This window comes from Perognathus longimembris, chromosome 28, assembly GCF_023159225.1.
Source record: "Perognathus longimembris pacificus isolate PPM17 chromosome 28, ASM2315922v1, whole genome shotgun sequence".
NCBI classification, from domain to species: Eukaryota; Metazoa; Chordata; class Mammalia; order Rodentia; family Heteromyidae; genus Perognathus; species Perognathus longimembris.
In genome coordinates this window covers 81,811,688-81,835,549 of record NC_063188.1, presented here as the reverse complement: position 1 = coordinate 81,835,549, position 23,862 = coordinate 81,811,688, and the positions used below count along the sequence as shown (strand labels likewise).

Sequence of the window (23,862 nt, the reverse complement as noted above, 5' to 3'; positions counted from 1 at the left end):
AGAAAGAAAGAAAAGAAAGAAAGAAGAAAGAAGAAAAAGAAAGAAAGAAGAAGAAAGAAGAGAGAGAAAGAAAGAAAGAAAGAAAGAAAGAGAAGGAGAAAGAGAGAAAGAGAAAGAAAGAAAGAAAAGAGAGGGAGAGAGGGAGGGAGGGAGGGAGGGGAGGGAGGGAGGGAGGAAAGGAAGGAAGGAAGGAAGGAAGGAGGAAGGAAGGAAGGAAGGAAGGAAGGAAGGAAAACATGGTGTCTGTATCTCCCTTCAAGAGCACCCACATCCTGTTAGAGTGTGCCCCTGCCCTTCTATTTGTCTGTTTGTCTGATTGCTTACTTACTCAATAAAGCTCTGCTAAGTTTTCTTAACATCGAGAGAGAGAGAGAGAGAGAGAGAGAGAGAGAGAGAGAGAGAGAGATAGAGAGAGAGAGAGAGAGAGAGAGATCAACATGCAGTAAAAAATATTTTCTTTTCTTCTTTTTTTTGCCTGGGCCTTGGACTCAGGGTCTGAGCACTGTCCCTGGCTTCTTTTTGCTCAAGGCTAGCACTCTACCATTTGAGCCACAGCGCCACTTCTGGCCGTTTTCTTTTTCTTTTCTTTTTTTTTTTTTTTTGCCAGTCCTGGGCCTTGGACTCAGGGCCTGAGCACTGTCCCTGGCTTCTTTTTTGCTCAAGGCTAGCACTCTGCCACTTGAGCCACAGTGCCACTTCTGGCCATTTTCTGTATATGTGGTGCTGGGGAATTGAACCCAGGGCCTCATGTATACGAGGCAAGCACTCTTGCCACTAGGCCATATTCCCAGCCCAGTAAAACTTATTTTCTGAGTTAGGGTATCTTCACCTTCACCAAACTATGCTAAATCATTTCCAAAAGGAATGGGGCCAATGCATGAGAACTATCTGTACCAAACATTCTCTTCAACATTTGATATTATCAGACTCTTAAATGTTTGCCAATACATTATGTATCTAGTCACATATCACAGTATATCATCTGTACTTCCTACTTCCTCTTCGACAATGAGGTAAGATAGTTTGGGCTATTTAAATTTCCTTTTTTTTAAAAAAAAAGTCTATTTCAGTGCTTTGCACATTTTTGTATTAAGTTTCCTTTTTTTACAAATATGAATATATTCTTTTACACATATTGTGTATGTGAATCCTTGGTCAATGAATATTTGGCAAATATATTCATCTACTCTGTGACATTTCTCTTTCTGGAGTATTTTAATCAGTAAGATTCTTAATGTGTGTTTTAATCTTGTGCTTTATGATTATTCCTTTTTGTGTCTTAAGAAATCTTCTTTCTCATAGCTTAAGATATTCTCCTATATTACCCTGTAAAAAGCTTCAATCTTTTTCCCACATTTAATTTCACAATCAAGCCAAGTGCTGGTGGCTCACACCTATAATCCTAGCTACTCAGGAGGCTGAGGTCTGAAGACAGCAGTTCGAAGCCAGCCTGGGCTGACTCCGTGAGACTCTCATCTCCAATTATCTCACAGAAAAAGCCAGAGGTGGTGCTGTAGCTCACGTGGTAGAATGTTAGCCTTGAGAAAAAGGAACTTAGGGACAGTGCCCAGGCCTCAAAAAAAATTTTTTTAACAATTCACCAGTGACTGTGGAAGGTATACAAATCCAGTTTCTTCCTATATTCACATGTGCTATGATTTTTTTTTGGCCAGTCCTGGGGCCTGGACTCAGGGCCTGAGCACTGTCCCTGGCTTCTTTTTGCTCAAGGCTAGCACTCTGCCACTTGAGCCACAGTGCCACTTCTGGCCATTTTCTGTATATGTGGTGCTGGGGAATTGAACCCAGGGCCTCATGTATACGAGGCAAGCACTCTTGCCACTAGGCCATATCCCTAGCCCCTATGATGTTTTTTAATTGTCTCACCCTAGGTCTAATCAAGGGCCTTGACTGAACTCTCTAGTATTCCTCAACTCTCCTGTATTATCATTAAATTAATATCATTTTGATTTTTTGCCTTTTTCTCCCTCAAAATGGATATTCAGCTGCATGACACAAATACTCAATACCCACCTCCTAAAATTTAGAATTTATTATATTATCTCTCTTTCCAGCCCTACCTATGTTTCCCATGGCTTTAAGGATAAAATTTTAACACACTATTGTGTAACTAAGCTCTTGGCTTTCTATGTTCCTTCCATACTTCTTACCTTATTTTCCCTTCTGTTCCTTCACAAACCTAGTGTTCTGACCTTTGTCTTGTATCCATTTCTTTTGACCTCCTTTCTGTCATAACTATTCTCTGAATTCCTGGAGGTTAGCAGTTAGTGCTCAGCAAATATCTGTTAAAATTCAATTGAATCCAACATACACAAACCACATCATAAACGCTTAATGTTTGCCTGTTGAATGAATGATTATCCGGGCACTTAGCATCAATATCATTCATTTTGGTATATAACATACAAAAGTAAAGTGTCCTTTAGTATGATTAACATAGCTCATGTATTTGTGAGATAAACTCCTTGAAGGGAAGAAGCAGTAAGCTGATGATAGATATGACACAGTGAACTGTTTTATAGAGACCATGATTAGGATAAGTGAATATAAGACCAAGTGTATAATTTGGATAATAAATATATAAGAAAAAGTGCTTAAAACAAGAGTATTGCTGCCAATGTCCATAGCAAAAACCCTTGGGAGAGGTAAATTTCTGCTGAATTTAGAAGAATACCTAGAACTAAGTAATTCAAGGCAAGGGAAAGAGCACATGGAGAAATGGGCTTGAGTATGTGGTCTGGTAGGATTTTTTAATTAGTGGCTGCTGCCCTTATAATTTGATCTTGTAGCTTGATATATGAAGATTACTCTGAATACCGAGCTAGAGTTCACTCTGCAAATCGGTGGTGGGACAACAGTATGAACAAAAATCCTAATGCCACTGAAGCAGAATATAATGGTGGCTAAACACATAGATTTAATCAGACCTAAACTCAAATCCCAGGTCCACTGCTATTACTTATATGTGCATAAGCAAGTCACTGCTACAGACTGAATTATGGTCTAAAAGTCACACACTGAAACCCTAACCCATAATGTGATATTTGTAGATGGGGCCTTTGAGAAATAATTAGGTTTGGATGCAGTCACAAATGAGGGTAGGTCCCCCTTCTGAATGACAGTTAGTATTCTTACATGAAGAGATACCAGAAAAGAGATTGCTTCCTCTCTTCTTCTACATGTGATGACACAAGCCATGAAAAGGGTCCTAACCAGAGCCCAACCATCATGGTATTCCAATCTTGGATTTCCAGCTTCCATGTGAGGAAATAAATTTCTATTCTATAAGCCCCTTAGGCTGTGGTATTTTATTATTATAGCTGAAATGCAGTCTCAACGTGCTCACCACACAAGGAATATCTTTATTTCCAAGGGCTTATGTGAGAAGTAAATTCAGGCAAACTATAAGAAAGCGACTCTATTATGGAATATGAGGTGATATTACTCTTAAGGACTGGAAGTGAGGGCAAATGCCCAGGCACCATTGTGACTGCAAGGTACTCTCTTTAGCATCACAGAATCAATAGCTAAGACTGACTCACTTTCCTTGGTCTCCATGGTATGGGAAGTGATCAGTAGTCCTAACTTATATCCATCACTCATTATTCCTCCTGAGCATCATACGGCAGCTAAGAGATAAACTGGCAAGGTCTCTTCAAATCTCAGAGATGGTGCACGAGCCATTCCCACCAGACACATCAAGCCAGACTCTGAAGAAATGCATTCAAACACAAAATTTTAATTAAAAGCAAATACAAGGCTGGGTGCTGGTGGCTCATGCCTATAATTCTAGCTACTCAGGAGGCTGAGCTCTAAGGATAGTGGTTCAAAGCCAGCCTGGGTAGGAAGTCAGTGAGAGACTCTTTATCATCAATTAACCACCAAAAAACAGGAAGTAGAGCTGTGGCTTAACGTGTTAGAGCACTAGCATTGAGTAAAAGCACTCAGGGACAGTGCCCAAGCCCTGAGTTCAAGCCCTACAAACAACAAAACAAAATTTAAAAAAAATGAGACCAACCACAGCTCATATTGCTATCGAATTTTATTTCCACATACCCTGCTACTTATGGATTGCTAGAAACATTGAACAGTTTACTCGATATTCTATTTGACTGGTAGTTTCTCTGATGCTGTCTATAAGCTAGGCCTCTGGAGATAAGCCCATCTCTTCAATGGCCTGGTGTTCTTTTTCTCTTTTGGAAGATTTACATGGTAATATTTATTAGAATTATTATTATTATTTTTTTTTTTGGCCAGTCCTGGGGCCTGGACTCAGGGCCTGAGCACTGTCCCTGGCTTCTTTTTTGCTCAAGGCTAGCACTCTGCCACTTGAGCCACAGCGCCACTTCTGGCCATTTTCTGTGTATGTGGTGCTGAGAAATCAAACCCAGGGCCTCATGTATAGGAGGCAAGCACTTTTGCCACTAGGCCATATTCCCAGCCCCTATTAGAATTTTTTAAAGTGTAACTTTGACCCACTAATCCTGGAGTCAAAAGTCCAAATGTTTTCAGCGACAGACAGGCGAGATAAATTTTAAGTAGCATGAGAAAAGGCAATGAGAGGACAAATTATTACACGTGTATCATCTAAACAATTTTACATCTTTATATATACTGCTTAAGCCAAACAAACTGTAAACCATGCTTTACTCTTATTAAAATATTCAGACAAAACAATTCATTAAAAGCAAAGATACTTTCAAAAAATTCTACTTATGATTTTATCTCTAATAAGAAAAAATAAATTCAAATTAAATAGTAACAGGGACTTGATTAAATAAAAACATATCCACCATGTCATATGTTCCTTAAAATCAAATCTCCCAAAGTGCAATATAAGAAGAATGCTTTCACTATTTGTAAAAGTAGAAGAAAATAAAATTGGTTGCTATAATTGCAACGATGTAAAAACATACACACTCATTTTAAAAAGTATAAGCTTATGGCCAGGCATTGGTGGTTTACACCTGCAGTCCTAACTACTCAGATGGCTGACATCTCAGGATCTCAGTTCAAAGCCAGACTAGGCAGAAAAGTCTGTGAGACTATTATTTACAATTAAGTACCAAGAAAGCTGGGAGTGGATCTGTGGTTTATATGGTAGAGCACTAGTCTTGAGTGAAAAAGGCTCAGGAACAATACCCAGAACCAGGTCCTAGGACCAGCGTGTGCGTGCACGCGCACACACACACAGAGGATAAGATTCTGTAAGATGAAAATAACCACATTAGGGTACTCACAGTGAAACTTTTTTTCTCATTCAGCATCTAGTTATGAATGGTACTGTTATATGGTAAATTATCCGAGAAGTCACATTTTGAAGGATCGAATCTTGGAGTCTGTACTAGAGCATTAGCAGTCTGCAGGCAGCCAGTTGTTACAAAGGCCTGCAGCCCACAAATACCCTTAACACTATCAGGAAAAGACCAGTCAGGAAAGAAAGAACAAAAACAAATACCAACAAACCAATTCAGCTCCAGTGGAGAACTGAATTGGGATGCCATGGTGACCAGAGATGAGTCAGGAGACAGGACAAAGGATGTGAAGACAGAGACACATGGGCCGACATGATGGTGCTTGGGCTAGTCTGACCCTAAATAGGCCAAATCAGGGGGCAGGGTCACAGGAAGATCCCAGTGCCAGGCACTTGACTGACAGGTTTAGTAACCTATAGGCCAAGGGCCCACCCCTGTCTCCAGGGATTCGGGAACACCCATCACCTGAGGGTGGGACTTCCTCCCTTCCTCTAGGAACTCAGGCACACCTATCAGGACAAGATGCCAGATAGTACAACCCACCATGTGGCCAATGATGGTGCTGGCCAGATCTGACCTCCATACTACAATATTGTTTTTATAATCTCAATTTTCAGAGAACATGTTAGAACTTTTTTTGTGATCTTAGAAGATGACACGTACTAAGTAAGAGTCAGGTTACTCTGAACAAGAGCATAGGAATATGAATTAGGGGTCGATATAGAAATATCATTATCATAGCAGCCATGTCCTGGTGTTCTTGATGAAAACCTTGGACCCAGACTTAACTGCCCCAGTCCAATAGATATGGATTGGTCAGTAAGACAAGGATGTGCCTAGGTCACACAATGACCTGTACATGAATATACATTATTGTAAGGAAACTGAGTCATGAGGTTATCAGGATAAGGAAAGGGCCCAGACCAACAAGCTTCATTCAGGAGTGACGCCTGGGAAGCACAACCAAGTCTCTTTCTGCATGGCTGAAGGGGAAATGGAGCACACCCCTTACAACTAGGAGCTCTTTAAATAGTAGGCAGAAAAAGTAAAGTCAGGGAAGGGGCAGATAGAAGTGGGGTGAGATGGAGGCATGTTGGGTGAGCAATGTTATTTTGACAGGGGTTTCAAAGCTTCAACGGCATCTGGGCTCAACATCAGATGTGGCCTTTGTCTCAGGCTCTCTTCCAAGACTGCTGGTGCATTTTTTCAAGAGGAAGGGGAGAGGAGATGATTCAGTGGGTTCAGCAGCAAGGACAGATCTAAGATATGGCTGTCAGGGAGAAGGTGAGTGCTTTGGGTTATGTTACTTTTCATCAACTAGGGCTTTATTATAGTAGCTCTAAACCGGCAGATACCCAAATGTCTTTCACTGGATGAATGGATATGCTATGTATATGATTGCTTCATATCACAGAATTCTAGTTAACAATAAAATAGAAACTGGAATGAAGTACAGCAGCATACAACATAGATAACCCTCAAAAACATGTTAAGTAAAATAATCTAGGTCTCCCAAAGCACATTTTGCACAATGACAGAGAAAACTGAAGTAAGAAGATCAGGTCTGATCTGTGCCATCTTGGGTTTGGCATCTTGTCTTGATGGGTATGCCTGAGTTCCTAGAGGAAGGGAAGTCCCACCCCCAGGTGATGGGTGTTCCTGAATCCCTGGAGACAAGTAGACACTTGCCCTATAGGTTACTGAACCTGTCAGTCCAGTGCTTGAGACTGGAATCTTCCTGTGACTCTGCCCATGACTTGACCCTATTTAGGGTCAGACCAGCTCAAGCACCATTATGCCATGCCACATGTCTCCGTATTTGCATCCTGTGTCATGTGTCCTGTCTCCTGGCTCATCTCCAGTCACCATGGCATCCAAATTCGGCTTTCCACTGGAGGTGAATTGATTTGTTGGTAATTGTTTCTGTTCTTTCTTTCCTTTCTGGCCTGTTTCCTAACAATGTTAAGGTCTGCAGGCCTTTGTAACAACTGGCTTCCTGCAGACTGCTAATGCTCTAAAACAGACTCCAAGATTCGATCCTTCAAAATGTGGCTTCTCAGATAATTTACCTTACAACAAAACAAGCAGCTGAGCCTGGTAGTGCACATCTGTAATATCAGCAAGATGTTAGGATTGTGAGTTTGTAGCCAGCTAGAGCTGCATAGTAAGAACCTATATCAAAAACACCAAACCAAACAACAACTAAATGGAAAAAGTAATTGTGGTGAGACAATGCAGAGTTATGGTTGCCTCTGTTGCATTTGGGAGTGGGCATGGCCTTGACTGAGCAAGTGTCCTGAAGAAATGCTGTGCATCTTAATTGTGTTCCTATGTGTGTAACAAATTTATCTGTACATTCAAAGTGTATGCCATTTAGGTGAGTTCTTTAAAAATTTACTTTATTTTGTTATAAAGGTGATATACACAGGGATTACAGTTTCATAAGTCAAGTAATGAGCACATTTCCTTTTGTACTGTATCACTCCTTCCTTCATTTTCACCCAGTCCCTCCTTCCCATCTCCACTGTATTGTTCACTTTCAACATAGTGTCCAGTGAGCTCCACTGATGCACTTTTTCACCTTTTTATTTTTTGTCGGTTGTGGGGTTAGAATTCAAGGTCTGGGCACTATCCTTGAGCTCTTTTGCTCAAGGGTAGCGCTCTACCATTTTGAGCCACAGCACCACTTCCGGTTTTCTGGTGGTTATTTAGAGATAAGAGTCTCACAGACTTTCCTGCCTAGGCTGGCTTTGAACTTCAATCCTCATTCTCAGCCTCCTGAGTAACTAGGATTACAGGTGTGAGTATCCAGTACCTTACTTTTTCATCCTTTTTCTCTCAAGTTCTGTGGCTCCCTTCCCAAAGAGAATAAACACTTGAATAAATCTTGCAGGAAGAAAAGAAAACAGAAACAACAAAAAAGAGACCTCTTGTTTGCGTATCTTGGAGTTCATTTTGATATATACATATGTATATAAAATTTTATAAAAATATAAAGATGGGCTGGGAATGTGACCTAGTGGTAGAGTGTTTGTCTAGCATGCATGAAGCCATGGTTCGATTCCTCAGCACCACATAAACAGAAAAAGCCGGAAATGGCACTGTGGCTCAAGAGGTAGAGTGCTAGCCTCGAGCAAAAGAAGCTCAGAGACTGGCAAAAAAACAAACAAAAACAAAAAATATAAAGAGGTATGTAGGCATTACGCCTTGGTGTTTCTCCCCTAAGACTATCCTCTTTTGGTTTCACTGGGTGTGAGTGTCTACAATCTTGTATAATTCATCATATCCCAGTGTATTTTAGATCTAACTTCTGCAAATAAGAGAAAACATGCACTGTTCATTTCTCTGAGCTTGGCTTGCCTCACTTAACATGATTTTTTTCTAGGTCCATCCATTTTCCTGCAAATCACACAGTATTCTTTCTGATGTCTGTGTAAACTTCCATTGTGTATAGGTACCACATATTTTGCATCCACTCATCTATTATTGTAGGGCATCTGGGCTGTTTACAGTGCTTGGCTATTGTGAATAGTGTGTTAGCTAAGTTTTATTGAAATTGAGAGAAAAAGGAAGGAAAGGATTGAGAAACTGGAAATAAAGCCATCAAAGAAGCAACTAACAAAGAACAAAATGAGGCTAGCAGCGCCTGCCATGCAGGCCTATCCTCCAGAGAGGGGGGTCAGGCAGCTGCTGCATAGCACCCCAGTGAATGGAGCCAGTGTTCTAGCTCAGATGCCCTGCCTGTATGCTTCCTGCTGGTGCCTGCTATGGAGTTGGCCCAAGGTTGGGGGAAGGGAGGCTCAACTTGATCTTGGGGCCGGGATCAGCTCTAATGGTCCACAGGCTCTTCATCCTCCAGAAATGGTGATTACAGACTTTCTAGGAAGACAAACCATTCTATAAAATTGGACATGAGTTTTTGCCAACCCCATTTCAGTCTCTTAACCTCTTGGCAGCTATTTCAAGAGCATCACAGAAACAGGCGAAACAAGTTTCCAGAGCACAACCCAGTGGGCATTAGTCCCATAAACTGGCTGCCAAAAGGAAAGAAAAGATGGCAACTTCAAAAACTAAAAGCAAAGAAATAGTAGTTGGAACTAAGAAGTCTTTAATGAAGGACCAGAGTGTGTCCCAAAGCCACAACTGAGTTCTGTGTTAAGAATAGCATCCTCTTATGTTCAGAAAACTTAGCTCTTCTGACTTTCTAACCCACAGAAGAATGAAGAAATGATTGAGAATGGAACTTCTGCTCTTTCTCCTCTCTCCTTCCCTCCAGCCTGCCTTATCCTTGTCTCCCATTCAATCCTGTTGTTACTTGGTGGATTTGTTTCTATTGAGCTGCATTTTCTTTCTTTCTTTCTTTCTTTTTTTTTTTTTTTTTTTTGCCAGTCCTGGGGCTTGGACTCAGGGCCTGAGCACTGTCCCTGGCTTCTTCTTGCTCAAGGCTAGCACTCTGCCACTTGAGCCACAGCGCCACTTCTGGCCATTTTCTGTATATGTGGTGCTGGGGAATTGAACCCAGGGCCTCATGTACACGAGACAAGCACTCTTTGCCACTAGGCCACATCCCCAGCCCTTGAGCTGCATTTTCAATAAGCAAAGGTCATTTGTTCTCTTCCTTTCAGACTGGACTTGTTCCTGCTTCTGTTTAATTTCCTCCTATTGGTCCTAAGAGTGTGATGGCAAGTTGGATTTTCTCTCTCATGCTCTCTTCCTAGTCCCTCTCACTCACTATGTGTATTTCCATACATGTATCCAGGGAAAGCTATTTGAGATATTTGGGTGGATAGTTACTCCGTGTGTGGTGTGTGTGTGTGTGTGTGTGTGTGTGTGTGTGTGTGTGTGTTGGTCCTAGGGCTTGAACTCGGGACCTTGGGTTCTTTTTTTTAGCTTTGTTGCTCAAGGCTAGTGTGCTAGCATGTGAGCCACATTTCCATTTCTGGATTTTGCTGCTTAGTTGGAAATAAGAATCTTGTGGACTTTTCTGCCTAGGCTGGCTTTGAATCTCAACTCTCAGATCCAGCCTGATAAGTAGCTGGAATTACAAATGAGAGCCACTGGTATCTGACTGATAATTATACTTAATATCCAAATATGTTTATTCTAGACAAAAATTATTTATGGATGTCTTGTCCCTTTCCTTTTTTTCTTATGAGTACACAAAAGAAAAATAAGCTGTGGTTCCTTATACAAGATATGAAACAGAAACCTAAGGAAAGTAGGCTGCAGATTTAGAACTAAAGCAAATAAAATAGAATGAATTACAAATGTGAAATTTGTGGGGATTTTGCCATCTTTTTTCACTTAGTCCTCTAGTGTCTGAAATTCTTTTGAAACTTTGGGTTGGTATTTTTAGTTCCTGAGATAGAACTTGAAAATGAACATCAGAACTAGTTCAGATTTTTACAAACTGTATCTATCATGCAAGAATATTCTATCAAGTTTTATCAGCTTAAAAAAATAATGATTTGGTTGCTTCAGATGGAGTCTCTGAAACTCGAGATGAAAGCTTAGGAGCCTTGGTCAAATCTTAGCTGGTCACATTATGGCAGTTCTTAGAACACTGCATATGGAAAGGGAGACAATCTCACAAAATTTTTAAAGGCCTTCTTTTTTTCATAATAAGAGCAAATGACTGAGTAAACTGGATACACTATATACTGGTATTAGAACTAGGGAAGTGAAAGGGAATATCAAAATCGAGAGACAAAGGATAAAAAGACAAACAACTCCAAAAGCAATACTTGCAAAAAACATTTGGTGTAAACCAACTGAACAACTCATGGGGGAAGAGGGAAAGGGGGAGGGGGGAGGGGGGATGAGGGAGGAGGTAACAAACAATACAAGAAATGTACCTAAGGCCTAATGTATGAAACTGTAAGCTCTCTGTACATCACTTTGACAATAAATAAGAAAAAAAAGAGCAAATGATATAATATTCTTCTTAGTTACGCTTTATTTTCAATGTTCCTATAACAAATACATTAATATAATCGAAAATATTTAAGTTTCAGCCAGGCACCAGTGGCTCATGCCTGTAATCCTAGCTACTCAGGAGACTGAGATCTGGAGATTGGGGTTCAAAGCTATCTTGGGAAGGAAAGTTTGTGACATTCTTATCTCCAGTTAAAGGAAGTGGATCTGTAGCTCAAGTAGTTAGCCTTGATCAACTAAGTTTGTGGCCAGTGGCCAGGCCCTGAATTCAAGACCTAGGACACACACACACACACACACACACACACACACACACACACACACACACGGAGAGAGCAAGAGAGCCAGAGAGAGAGAGAGAGAGAGAGAGAGAGAGAGAGAGAGAGAGAGAGAGAGAGAGAGAGCGCTTCTGTGGTTCACTTCTATGATCATAGCTACACAGGAGGATGGGATTCAAAGATAGGATCATGGTTCAAAGCCAGTCTAGGCAGAGAAGTCTGTAAGAGTCTTATCTCCAATTAATCACCAAATAGCCAGAAGCAGAGCCAAAGTACAAGTGGCAGAATACCAGCTTTGAGTGAAAAAGCTAATGTACTATGTGAAATTATTTCCTTTTTCTTCTTCCCTATGATTTAGCTCCCCCCTGCCCGGCCCCCCGCCATTGTCACTGCATTTGATTCTCATATCCTGGGTATTGTCTGTCTGAATTAGGGAAGGGAAGGGAACATTAAAATGGTGAGACAAAGGGTAAAAGGCAAATCAAAGAGACAGCAATACTTACAAGACAACATGCTGTAAAACAACTGTACAACTGGGGAGGAGGGGAAGTGTGAGAAAAATGAGGGAGGAGGTAACAAGTTTGATAAGAAATGTACTCACTGGCTGGGGATATGGCCTAGTGGCAAGAGTGCTTGCCTCGTATACATGAGGCCCTGTGTTCGATTTCCCAGCACCACATATACAAAAAATGGCCAGAAGTGGCGCTGTGGCTCAAGTGGCAGAGTGCTAGCCTTGAGCAAGAAGAAGCCAGGGACAGTGCTCAGGCCCTGAGTCCAAGCCCCAGGACTGGCCAAAAAAAAAAAAAATGTACTCACTGCCTTATACATGTAACTGTAACCCCTCTGTACTTCACCTTGACAATAAAAATAACAATAAATTTTTTTTTAAAGCTAAGGGAAATGTCCAGGTCCTGAATTCAATACCTAGTACCAGCATACACACAACCAGTTCCAATTAATACTTGTTCAATGTGAAAAAGATAAACATTTTGAAAGAATCTGAAACAAATGATCTTAATCTAGCCATTGTTAATATTTTGTTATCGTTACTTCCAGTCTTATTTCTATTTTAAAAAACACTTTATTAAAAGGAAAAGAAGCCAAATACTGGAAACAAAAGACAATACAAGCTCAAACAATGCAGAACATTTTGTGGCCTGTTAGTTTCACTTCACATTGGCTTTTACATGTTTTCTGGTGGCATTATAACTTCCCTCTAAATAGTATTTTAATTGATTTGCATATGTAGCTATGCAGATACAACCCAAATCTCTTTACTCTTGTGCATTAAAAAAATCTGCTATTTAAAGTAATGTTGTGAATATAATTTGAATGCATAAATTTCCTATTTCAAAGTTTTAGTGTTGCACTTTTTTAAGAACAAAGGTAAACTTATGTATAATCTAGAGGGTCAAGCCCTGTAGGGTTTTTTAGAAAAATTAGCCACTTCCATTTCTCCCCATCCATTTGCCTTCTGTTTGCCTTGCCTCACAGGCATTGACAACATTTAGTGAGTCCTGTTGCTGACATCACAGACTTGAATGGAACCTTCTTCCTTTGTGTTGTGAAAGGCATTATTCACCAAATCTCCACTATGGAAGATGAAGATTCATTTCACTTTAAGTATTTTCTCCCTGGCCTAGTCCTCCCAGGTAAACTCTATATTCCCAATATAGACCTATTATTACTTTGGTTAAATCACTCTTTTGGGATTACTTTGGCCATGCAAATGCCATTCAAAGGCTGAGCCAGGAGGTATACACATCCACATTTCTTTTTTTAAAATTTCTATTGTCAAGGTAACGTACAGAGGGATCACAGTTACATACATAAGGCAGTGAGTACATTTCTTCTCTTCCCTCATTTTTCTCCCACCTTCCCTCCTACCCAATCCTCCCCCAACCTGAGTTGTACAGTTGGTTTACAACATATTGTCTTGGAAGTATTGTTGTTGCATTGGTTCACCTTTTACCTTTTGTCTCACTATTTTGATGTTCCCCTTCCCTTCCCTAGTTCAGATAAATGTATATACAATACCTGGGGTACCAAAATCATACAGTGACAACAAGGGTTAAACCATAGGGAAGAAAAATAATGTCCAACATTTCTATATATGATGTGTGTGTGTGTGTGTGTGTGCACATGCATGCGTGCTGATCCTAAGGCTTAAATTCAGGGCCTGCAAGCTGTCTCTGAGCTTCTTTTGCTCAAGACTAGTGCTCTACCACTTAGCCACAGCTCCATTTCTGGATTTTTGGTGTTTCATTGGAAGTAAGTGTCTTACTGAATTTCCTGCCCAGACTAGCTTTGCACTGAGATCCTCAGATCTCAGCCTTCTGAGTAGCTAGGATTATAGGCATGAGCCACTGGTGCCTGGCAGTTTTTTATGTATCTTCAATTCAAATAAAAATTCTTTGACAATATAGTCTGAAATCTCTGAAACTATTCAGACACATCAAGTTTGTGTTTCTTCTTCCTGAACAAATGTCTTCTGAAGCCTTTTGTCCTGACCCCTCTGGGGACTGGGTTGGTCTATGCCTGCTGTCTCCTAGAACCACTCTACCAACCACCTAGGATACTTTTTTTTTTGCCAGTCCTGGGCTTGAACTCCGGGCCTGGGTACTGTCCCTGGCTTCTTTTTGCTCAAGGCTAGCACTCTACCACTTGAGCCACAGTGTTGCTTCTGGCTTTTTCTGTATATGTGGCGCTGAGGCATTGAATCCAGGCAAGCACTCTACCACTAGGCCATATTCCCAGCCACCTGGGATACATTTTTATCAATGTGTTATCTTGGATCTCTCATTTTCCACAACCAACATCTCCTTTATCCTGCTTTATGTGCCCTGTGGTCGAACACAATCTCCTATCACATCCTAAAGTCAAGGTGCTTGAAAACAAAACAAAAAAATAAATTGAGACCTTAGACACCTGAAATTACACTGGATAATTTGAGAAGATATAGAATTGCCTGATTATTTGAGTCATAAATTCAGGGTTGGCAATAATTTCCCTTTAGAATTTTGAAGGCTTATTTTTGAGATTCTAATGTTTCTGATTCCCCTCTCTACCCATGTCTAGAAAACGATGGAGTCTTTCCTTACTCTACTGAGCTGTGAACTTTCATATATTGTAATGTGTATTCCCAAAGTCCTTCTCATAGAAACACTAATGGCCTTCAATTCTGGGAAACAAAATTTTCTTGTTGACATCTTCCTATGTGTTTGTATATGTATTTGTAAGCTTGTGACTGGGTCTGAGTGTATGTGTTTGGATGCCTGTGTGTCTTTGACCTGGATTGGGTTAGGGAAAATCCTTGTATGTGCCTACATCACTGTGTAAAGTTTGTGTTTATTTACATATCTATGTATATGTCTGAAAATGTATATGTATGCTTTCTGGAATTCCTATTTCTGGATAGTTTTGGATTCCTGGACTGATTTTGTATTTTTAAAAAATTCTTTAGCCTTAATAGGACTTTTTATTTATTCTATTTTCTTGAGAAGTTTCCCACAGGGTAGACTTGGGAAATTTTGAAGCATCAAAATAAATGAGAGAAAAACTATAACCCATTGAATAAAACAAGAATCCACTAGTCTACTTGTATTAGTAAAATAATTCATTAGTAAAATAGCAAGGGGAAAGGAGAAATTAGTTCATACATGATATGATGAGAATTAAAACATATGGAAGGAGTAATACACAATCACCTTTTGCTAACTATTATAAAGTCAACTGATCTGGGCAAGAATCACCAATGGATGCGATAATGAGTCGCTGAAAGTTGGATGGAGAGAGAATGTGATCATAGTCTCAAAGTATTTCCCCTTTAGTTATGTATTAACTTTACAATGTAGGTTTATAGTCAACGTAAGTCAACCCTAAGTGAATATCACCAATAATGGAAAAACTGACCTCAGTGAGGGGTTCTGAGACATTCTTATTGAAACAGGAGGAAAACAGACACACAGTTGAGGGACATTCTATGAACAATCGACTGTCTGCTTTGGAAATACCAAAGTAATAATACACACACACACACACACACACACACACACACACACACACACACACAGAAACAACTCCAAATTAAAGGAGACCAGAGTAATTCAACAGCTAAATGTAATGTGTGGTCCTGGAATGGGTTCTGGGACAGGAAAAAGAAACCCACAAAAGTCTTTGAAGGAAAGTTTGGGGAAAATTGAAAAAAATTGGAATAAGGCTGTAGTTAACCACAGTGTTGCACCAATGTTAATCTCCTAGTTTTGATCATTATAATATGGTTACCAAAACATGTATTTGTCTCTAGTATTTAGGGGCACATTGTAACATCTCTAAAATACCTCAGAAAAAAAGGGGAGATAAAAAAGGGGCAAGAACACATGAAATCAATGGGAACAGGGAGGAAAAGAGGGAAGGAAGGGAGGAAGGAAGGAAGGAAGGAAGGAAGGAAGGAAGGAAGGAAGGAAGGAAGGAAGGAAGGAGAAATGGCTAGAGATGGGAGAATATGATAAAACAAACACGATTTAAAAAAAGCAAGTGAATGAGGGACAAGGCAACAAACAGTACAAGAAATGTATCCAACGCCCAACGTATGATACTGTAACCTCTCTGTACGTCAGTTTGAAAATAAAAATTTGAGAAAAAAAAAAAAAAAAAAGAACAAAAATGTGAAAAAAAAAAAAAAAGCAAGTGATCAAGGATACAGAATATATGGGAGTTATTTGTACTTTTACCTTTTCAGGAGGCTTGAAATAACTTAAAAGTAACATGGGGGGGGAGGAATAGAAAACAAAAAGAGTGGAGAACTATATAGATTACTCAGTGCAGTGCACAGCCAACAGGATTTGCCCAATGTGATCTTCACTCTGGGGATCTCGCTGGGAGAGGGCGGTGGTTGAGGAGCTTTTGATGTAGTCTTTTGATCTTTTCCCCTTGAGGTTTACTCATCCATTCCCTTAACCTACCAGTGCAAGAAATAGTAGGAAGTTCACAATTCATGTGTACACAGGCAGTAAGGGTGACCTGCCACCCGGATCATTCCATGCTGGGCCCAAAGATTGCCTTTCTCCAGAGAAGAGGTGTCCAATTTTTTTGATGGTCTTGGAGGGCCATTATTTGGCTGTAAAGAGTAGAGGAATAAGTTACCCAACTGTTTTTATTTATTTTTATTTTCAGTTTTTTTCCAGTCTTGAGGCTTGAACTCTGGGCCTGGGTATTGTCTCTAAACTTCTTTTGCTTAAGGCTAGCACTCTACCACATTGAGCCATATTGCACTTCCGTTTTTTTCTGAGAAGTTTATTGGAGATAAAAGTCTCATGGACATTCCTTCCTGGGCTGGCTTTGAACTGCAATCCTCAGATCTTAGCCTCCTGACTGGCTAGCAAGTGTGAGCACCCAACTGCTTTTGAAAAGAGTCACTTAGGCCTCATCCATGTTCACTTACTTCTTGAACCCCATTTCTTTTTTTGTTTTTGTCTGATGAAGATTTTTTTATTTTAGCATAATAATTTTACTTTCCATGTATGGCTATGTATGCATCTATAGCTTGTGTATATACATACTTCATATGTGCTGGTAGCAGTGAGGAAGAGAAATATATATATATATGCATATATATATATATTTAGTTTCACATAGACAGCTGATATGATTTTATTCTTACATTAATAAATCAATTGTAAACTTTCATAACAAATATTTGCAAATTGCTACCAGGAATTTTGGAAGAAGAGCAGATAATGTAAAATAACTAACAGTTGACATCATCGATATGCCTTAGCAGTGACATATAGTTCTGTTTCCCAAAAGCACATTTGACCCAAAGCTTTCTGTTTGTTTGATCACAGGACTTAATGATAAATACTCTTCTGATGTAGAGAATAATTTTCTGTATGTAGTTAACTTTGTTTTTGAATTTATTTTTTAATTAAATTTTATTGACAAGGTGATGTACAGAGGGGGTACAGTTACATAATAAGGTAGTGAGTACATTTCATGTCTTATTTGTTACACCCTCCCTCATTTTTATTTCCCTTCCCTAGTTCAGATAAGCATATATACAATATCCAGTGTACCAAAATCATATACAGTGACTACAGGGGGTACACCAATGGAAATTCACCTAGTATGTTAAACATAACAACAACAATAAAATCCTCCTGTTTCTATCTTTTGGAGTTCATTTTGCTTAGCCTCATCTTATATAATCATATGTACATAGCTGTTGAACTGTTGTGATCCTCTGATAGGTCTGTCCTAGACCTTTTTATTGAACCCCACTTCTTGAGGGATCGAGTATCCTCAGTTCCATAGTTCCCTTTTGAGGGACTTCATGGTATAAATTGGATTGTTTCTCACCCTTCTTTGCAGTCAATTTAAGATTCAGTTCTGTTGGTCCTAAGTTACTGGCTTTCCATCTTTTAAAATGATGTTTCTATTTTTCTCCTATCTCATTTTCTCCTGTCTTATATTTTCTGCCTATTAAAAATCCCAGTTACTCTCATTCAGTAGGGGTTAGAAATGTTGCATCTATGATTTTTCACAGGCAATCTGCACATAAATCTCTCTGCATTCTTGATGATTTCCTTTGGACAACATCCCAGAAGTGGAGTTTACTGGGTAGAGTGTGTCATCCTTTTGGAGGCTCTTAATTAACTTTGCCAAATTGCTTTGCAATAGGATTATATTCCACAAAGTTTGCATGACTTGCCTCTTTTTTTCTGAAATTTTTTTTTGCTCACCTCAGGTAGGATCATTAAAAAACAAAATATTAAAACATTTGTTATGTTGACAAGGCAAGTATGAATTCACTTTTGGCACAATTCTCCTTAATAAGTGATTTTTTTTTCAGAAAGAAGCTCCAGGTATGGACAGGGAGCAGAAAGATGGATTGGGGTTAAATGATGACAGGTGGGAATGGCAGGGTGACGAGACGGGAAGAGGGTGAGTGGGTTTCAACTGGTGCTCCATGCCCACCTCCACAAGAGGCACTGTGGCTTGTGTACAGAAAGGGCTGAGGCAGAGGTAAGTAAGGGCAAACCCTAGGTCTCTACTGTCTCCCAGCACAGAAGTGGCATCTCAGCTCTCAATAAGGAACATTAGCTTGAATAAATTAAACAAGCAAGGGAGAGAAAGAGCAGTACCAATGGAAACAGTGTAGTGATACTTCTCCCCATGGAGTGTGTTACCCTAGTTGATGCCTCACGTGGGAGGCCTGAATCATCCTTTAAAATCCAAATCCATCTCCATGTGTTTCTCATCATCAGAACTATGTCATCACACAGGGAATGCTATGGTATTTGAGCTATATATTTGCTTTTGCACAGCCCCAATATACAAGCCTACCTATTTACCTGAACCAATTTTCATTCTGTGCACTGAGATGTGTGTGTGTGTGTGTGTGTGTGTGTGTGTGTGTGTGTGTGTGTGTGTTAAATTTTTTTGATGTGGAGCCATGTGCGGGTCACTCATGCCCGTAATCCTAGCTACTCAGGAGGCTGAGATCTGAGGATATCAGTTCAAAGCCAGCCCAGGCAGGAAAGTCCACAAGACTCTTGTCTCCAATTGGCTCCTAGAAAACTAGAAGCAGAGCTGTGGCTCAAAGTAGTAGAGTGTTTTGCCTTGAACAACAAAGCTCAGGAACAGTGCCCAGGCTCTGAGTTCAAGCCCCATGGTGGATGAAAAAAGTTGTTTTTTGAATTGGAGATTTTTTTTAAGAAAGGAAAGTTATAAAACAGTATATAGAATTCCTTTATATGCTTTACCTAACTCCTTCATGTGAATGCCTTACTTCACCAAAGTATTAAGAAATTACCACTGATATTTGAATTTCACTATTTGTCCCAAGGAAAAAAGGCACCCATGACAGCTGGATTGGTGGGCATTACCCAGAGGCCCTACCCTCTGTACTGCTCACTGCTGGCTTGGCCCAGCTCTGCCTTCTTGTTCTCTTTGGACATAAACAATTTCTCCAAATGCCAACATCAAACAAGGCCACTCTGTGATCATGATGGATTGAGACAAAACAAGGCCACCCTGTCCTCATATCTGAACACAAACAACAACATGAACATTGTTCAAACAAAATGACCAAACACTCCCCCCCAACCCTACCATGAGTAATAGGAGAATTATGAGCAACTGCTGCTGCTGATTTACTAATTGTAGCTTTAGCTACATTTCATTCCTTCTTGAGAGATGCAATCATGGAATTACCTCCATTTCCTTACAGCATCTAATTCAGAACATTATAAATGAGCACACACACACGGTTTCGTGTATCTCCTTGTTTCCTACATGAATATCCTATAATTTTCTGTAAATATCCTTTTTGTGCTTTACTTCTTTCTTTGCCCTATATCCTGAGAACTGTTCATACCACTTCCTAGTTTCTTCATTCGTTTCTACCACTGTGTGTCACTCTATTCATGGGGCCAGTCTATAGTTCATTCAATCTTTCTCTTATATTCTGGCTTTTAGCTTGTTTCCAGTGTTTTGTAATGGCAATGAAAGACTATGCATATCCATTGCAAATGATTTGCTTATTTATTACTCAATTGCAATAAATATCATTGCTTCAAAGAATGACACTGACTTTTGTGAGGGGGGCTGGAGCAAGATCGAAAAACTATTATGTCAGCTTTCAGATGCCACACTGGCTCTAGGGTCACAGTCCAGGCCTGAAGCTAATACTTAACCACTAAAGGAGGACAATAGAGTGTTTCCTTATACACCTTTTCAAAAGGTTCTAATAGGTGAGCCACTTGCACAGGTTAGCTTTGCCGGTCCATTCCTCTAAGTTGCCTTCTTGGAAGGTTATTATATCTGCAAATGTAAGGACCCCCTGACTATATATTGGTCTTCTCACATAAAGAGAATATCCTTGTGCTCATGTGAATATACCTGTGCCAATATATGTAGGAAACAGGGTCCAAAGTTGGGGGAGGGTTCACAACAAGGTTGGGTGTCAGTAAGGATACAGACATGTGCCTGTAATCGTAGCTACTTCAGAGGCTGAGATGTGAGGATTGTGGTTCTCAGCCAGCCTGGGCAGGAAAGTCTGTGAGACTCTTATCTCCAATTAACCACCAAAAAGCCAGAGGTGGAGCTGTGACTCAAGTCAAAGAACATCAACCTTGAGTGGAAAAGCTCAGGGACAGTGCCCTGGATTGAGTTCAAGCCTCAGGACCAGCACCAAAAACAAAACAAAATGAAACAAAAAATAAAACAACAAAAAACAACCCCCTCAATATTATGAACCACTAACAAGGTGGGGGGGTCACAGTAAAGCAAGATGTGTTCCCCATTCCATATTGAGCACAGATAGATTTTGGGCTCCCAACAATCCCTGCTTAAGGGACATCAGAGCCTGGGCACTATCCCTGAACTTCTTTTTGCTCAAGGCTAGCACTCTACCACTTGAGCCACAACACCACTTCTGGCTCTTAGGTAGTTTGTTGGAGATAAGAGTCTCATATACTCTTTCCTTCCTGGGCTGTCTTTGAACCAAGATCCTTAGATTTCAGCTCCCCTGAGTAGCAAGGATTACAGGCTTGAGCCATCAGCACCCACCATGGGGGAACATTTTCTGTTGATCCTGGTGGAAGGCCAGGCTGGGGAGATGTGTTCAGAGGCTACTCAATAATAATTGACCCAAAGATCTCAATGAGTGAGGCAAGAAAACCTCACCTAAGTTAGATGGTTGAGTAGCCCCAGACATTGTAGTGGCTCCTGGGCACTAGAGTGGAGACCTGGGTTAGGGATCAGGGTCCTGTCTTAGACATTGCAGTGTTCATCTGTGTGGGGAAGCTGTTCCTCTCTTTCCCTACCTTGGACTTCAAATATAGAATGTATAAGCTCTTGAGAGACATCACAATATTTAAACAGGACAATATTTCTGCAAGAAAACATCTTCCCTCTCCATTTTGTAAACATGGAAAATGGGGCTCAAAGAGGTTAATTAATTCACCAAAGGTTGTATAGTACCCAGAAGAGTCATAATTGGGTACCAGGTCTGTCTGATTTCAGAGCTCTAGATAGTCCCTAAAATGAACACAAACCCAACAGGTACTAGTGTCTGACTCAGGCCTATCATCCTAATACATCTGTGATCTTAGCTACTTAGGAGGCTAAGAGTGGAATGATCACAGTTTAAATCCAGCCTATGCCAAAAGGTTTGTGCAACCCCTTTCAACTGATAACTGAGTGATGTTGCACATGCCTGTCACTATCCAGGCCAGCTCAGGAAAAAAGTGAGACCCTATCTCAAAAATAACCAGAGCAGGAAGGGCTAAAGACATAGCTTAAATGGGAGGATACCTTCTCAGCGACCACAGAGTCCTGATTTCAAAATCCTAGTATTGCCAAAAAGAGAGAAAAAAAAAAGAACACACAAATCCAACAGAGTATTTATTTAGCACTAAAGGAAATGTTCAGGTTCATAGACTAGCACTTATAGACAGAAATCAGATGGTATAGAAAAGTATTAGGAAAGCAGGAGATGTAAAATGGTCACTTAAAGAAATGAATTGAAATGAGTATCTTCTGAAAAGAAGGCGTTGCCCATTGTGGTTTCATTCTGACAGCTGCAGCTGGTGGAGTCTGGAGGTGGTTAGATACTTCGTATTTCATTCCTAGTCTTGCACTGGTTCTCTTTGGGCGTGGAGGTCAAATGAATCCCCAGCAAATGGCCATGTAAACTCAATGCCAAGTGTAAGGAGAATGTGTATGTGCATGTCCACATAGCCAGCTTGGTGAACCTGCAACCTGTGCAGTTGTAGAGGGTCTGGCTTTAGCTTCCTGTTCTTGCTGTTTCACCTTGCGATTTGTTTGAACATAGGACCAACCTCACATTTTCATTTTACTCCAGGCCCTGCAAATCTTATAGCCAGTTCTGCAGGCTAAAGGGCAGTGGCTGATATAACTCAGAAAAAGAATGCCTCCAATCAAATTTCAGGAAAGTGAGAATACACAATGATGGTTTTGTTTTGGCTGAAATCTCTTGAATGTGGACTCACACATCTCCTGGCTGTTGAGAGGAAGTGACTCTGACCTATGTGTAGCCAGTATGGGGTAGGTATGGGGTAGGTATACCAGCAGAAGAATGTAATCATTGTGTTTAGCAAGAACATTTCCTCAGCATTGGCTCTATGTCCAGCCCTGTGCTGCTATGGGGAACACAAACTGTCCCCATGTCACCACCATTCCCAATTGGATAGGAAGGTGGAACACAGAATTAAATGGAGCACAGACCTGTGGCTCACAGTCTCAGAGAAGAGGTTCAAATAGGGATTTCCCAGGGCTAGACTGTCAGGAACAGATGTGGGTCAAGGGAGGACTCAGACAGCACCTTCAACGAGGCATAGGGCTTTGTAAATGGAGGATGGAGGCTTGCATGGAGTGTATATCACATGTTCTTCCATGTCAGATCTTCCCCTTGAATCCATCCCAATAGACTCAAGTTCATTGTTGTAAATTGGGTTCTCAGGATCCGATATTGAGATGGACTTTCAAGTATGTATTCATTTCTTGTAGGTGCTGTGGCACATTATTATACATTAAGCAGCTGAAAACAATAGTCCCCCCCATCCCCACCCCTCATAATTCTGGACACCAGAATTATAAAGTCAAATTCACTGGGCTGAAACCAAGATGTCATTAGGACCATATTGCCTCTGGAGGTGCTGGAGGAAAATCCATTTCTTATGCCTTTCAGCTTCTGGTGCCTACTAGAGTTCTTTGGTTTGTGACTGACAATCTTAACCTCTTTCTTCACAATGCCTCCTGTTTTTCTTTTTTTTTTTTTGGTCTCAAAACTTGTTTGCCTTTCTTTTGTAAGAATATATAAACTAGCTGGGTATCCATGGGTGGCTCATGCCTGTAATACTAGGAGGCTGAGATCTGAAGATCACTATTTGAAGCCAGCTTGGGAAAACAGGCTCAATGAAGCAACAAAAACCTGTGTCATTTATTACCCAGTGTGTTTCCTTGTAGATTTATGGGCACATTCTAGTTATCACAAATGAGGGGAACCATGCAAACTATGTTTCTTTGGGAAAAAGGGTGAACAAAAGCAGCAGTGATATTCTCTAGACACTATGTTGAAAATGAACTATACACCTTGCAGGTGGGGATGGGAGGGAAAAACTGGGAGTGAAAGAAGGGGTGACACTGTCCAAAAAGAAATGTACCCATCACCTGACTTATGAAACTGTAACCCCTCTGTATATCACCTTTAAAATCACAATAAAAATATGTATATATATTAAAAAACCCGGAAGTAGAGCTGGGTCTCAAGTGATAGAGTACCAGCCATGAGCGAAAATCGAAGCAAGAATGTGAGGCCCTGAGTTCAAGTCCCAATACCAACACACACACAC

The 23,862-nt window shown here is 40.4% G+C and overlaps 1 long non-coding RNA gene across 1 annotated transcript; it reads left to right on the top strand.

The window, feature by feature from the left end:
* Positions 1 to 1,376: 1,376 nt before the first annotated feature.
* On the top strand, positions 1,377 to 23,434 carry LOC125343703. Its single transcript, XR_007209368.1, has 2 exons — positions 1,377 to 1,423; positions 23,382 to 23,434. It is a non-coding gene; the product is annotated as an uncharacterized LOC125343703 (long non-coding RNA).
* The last annotated feature ends 428 nt before the right edge of the window (positions 23,435 to 23,862 follow it).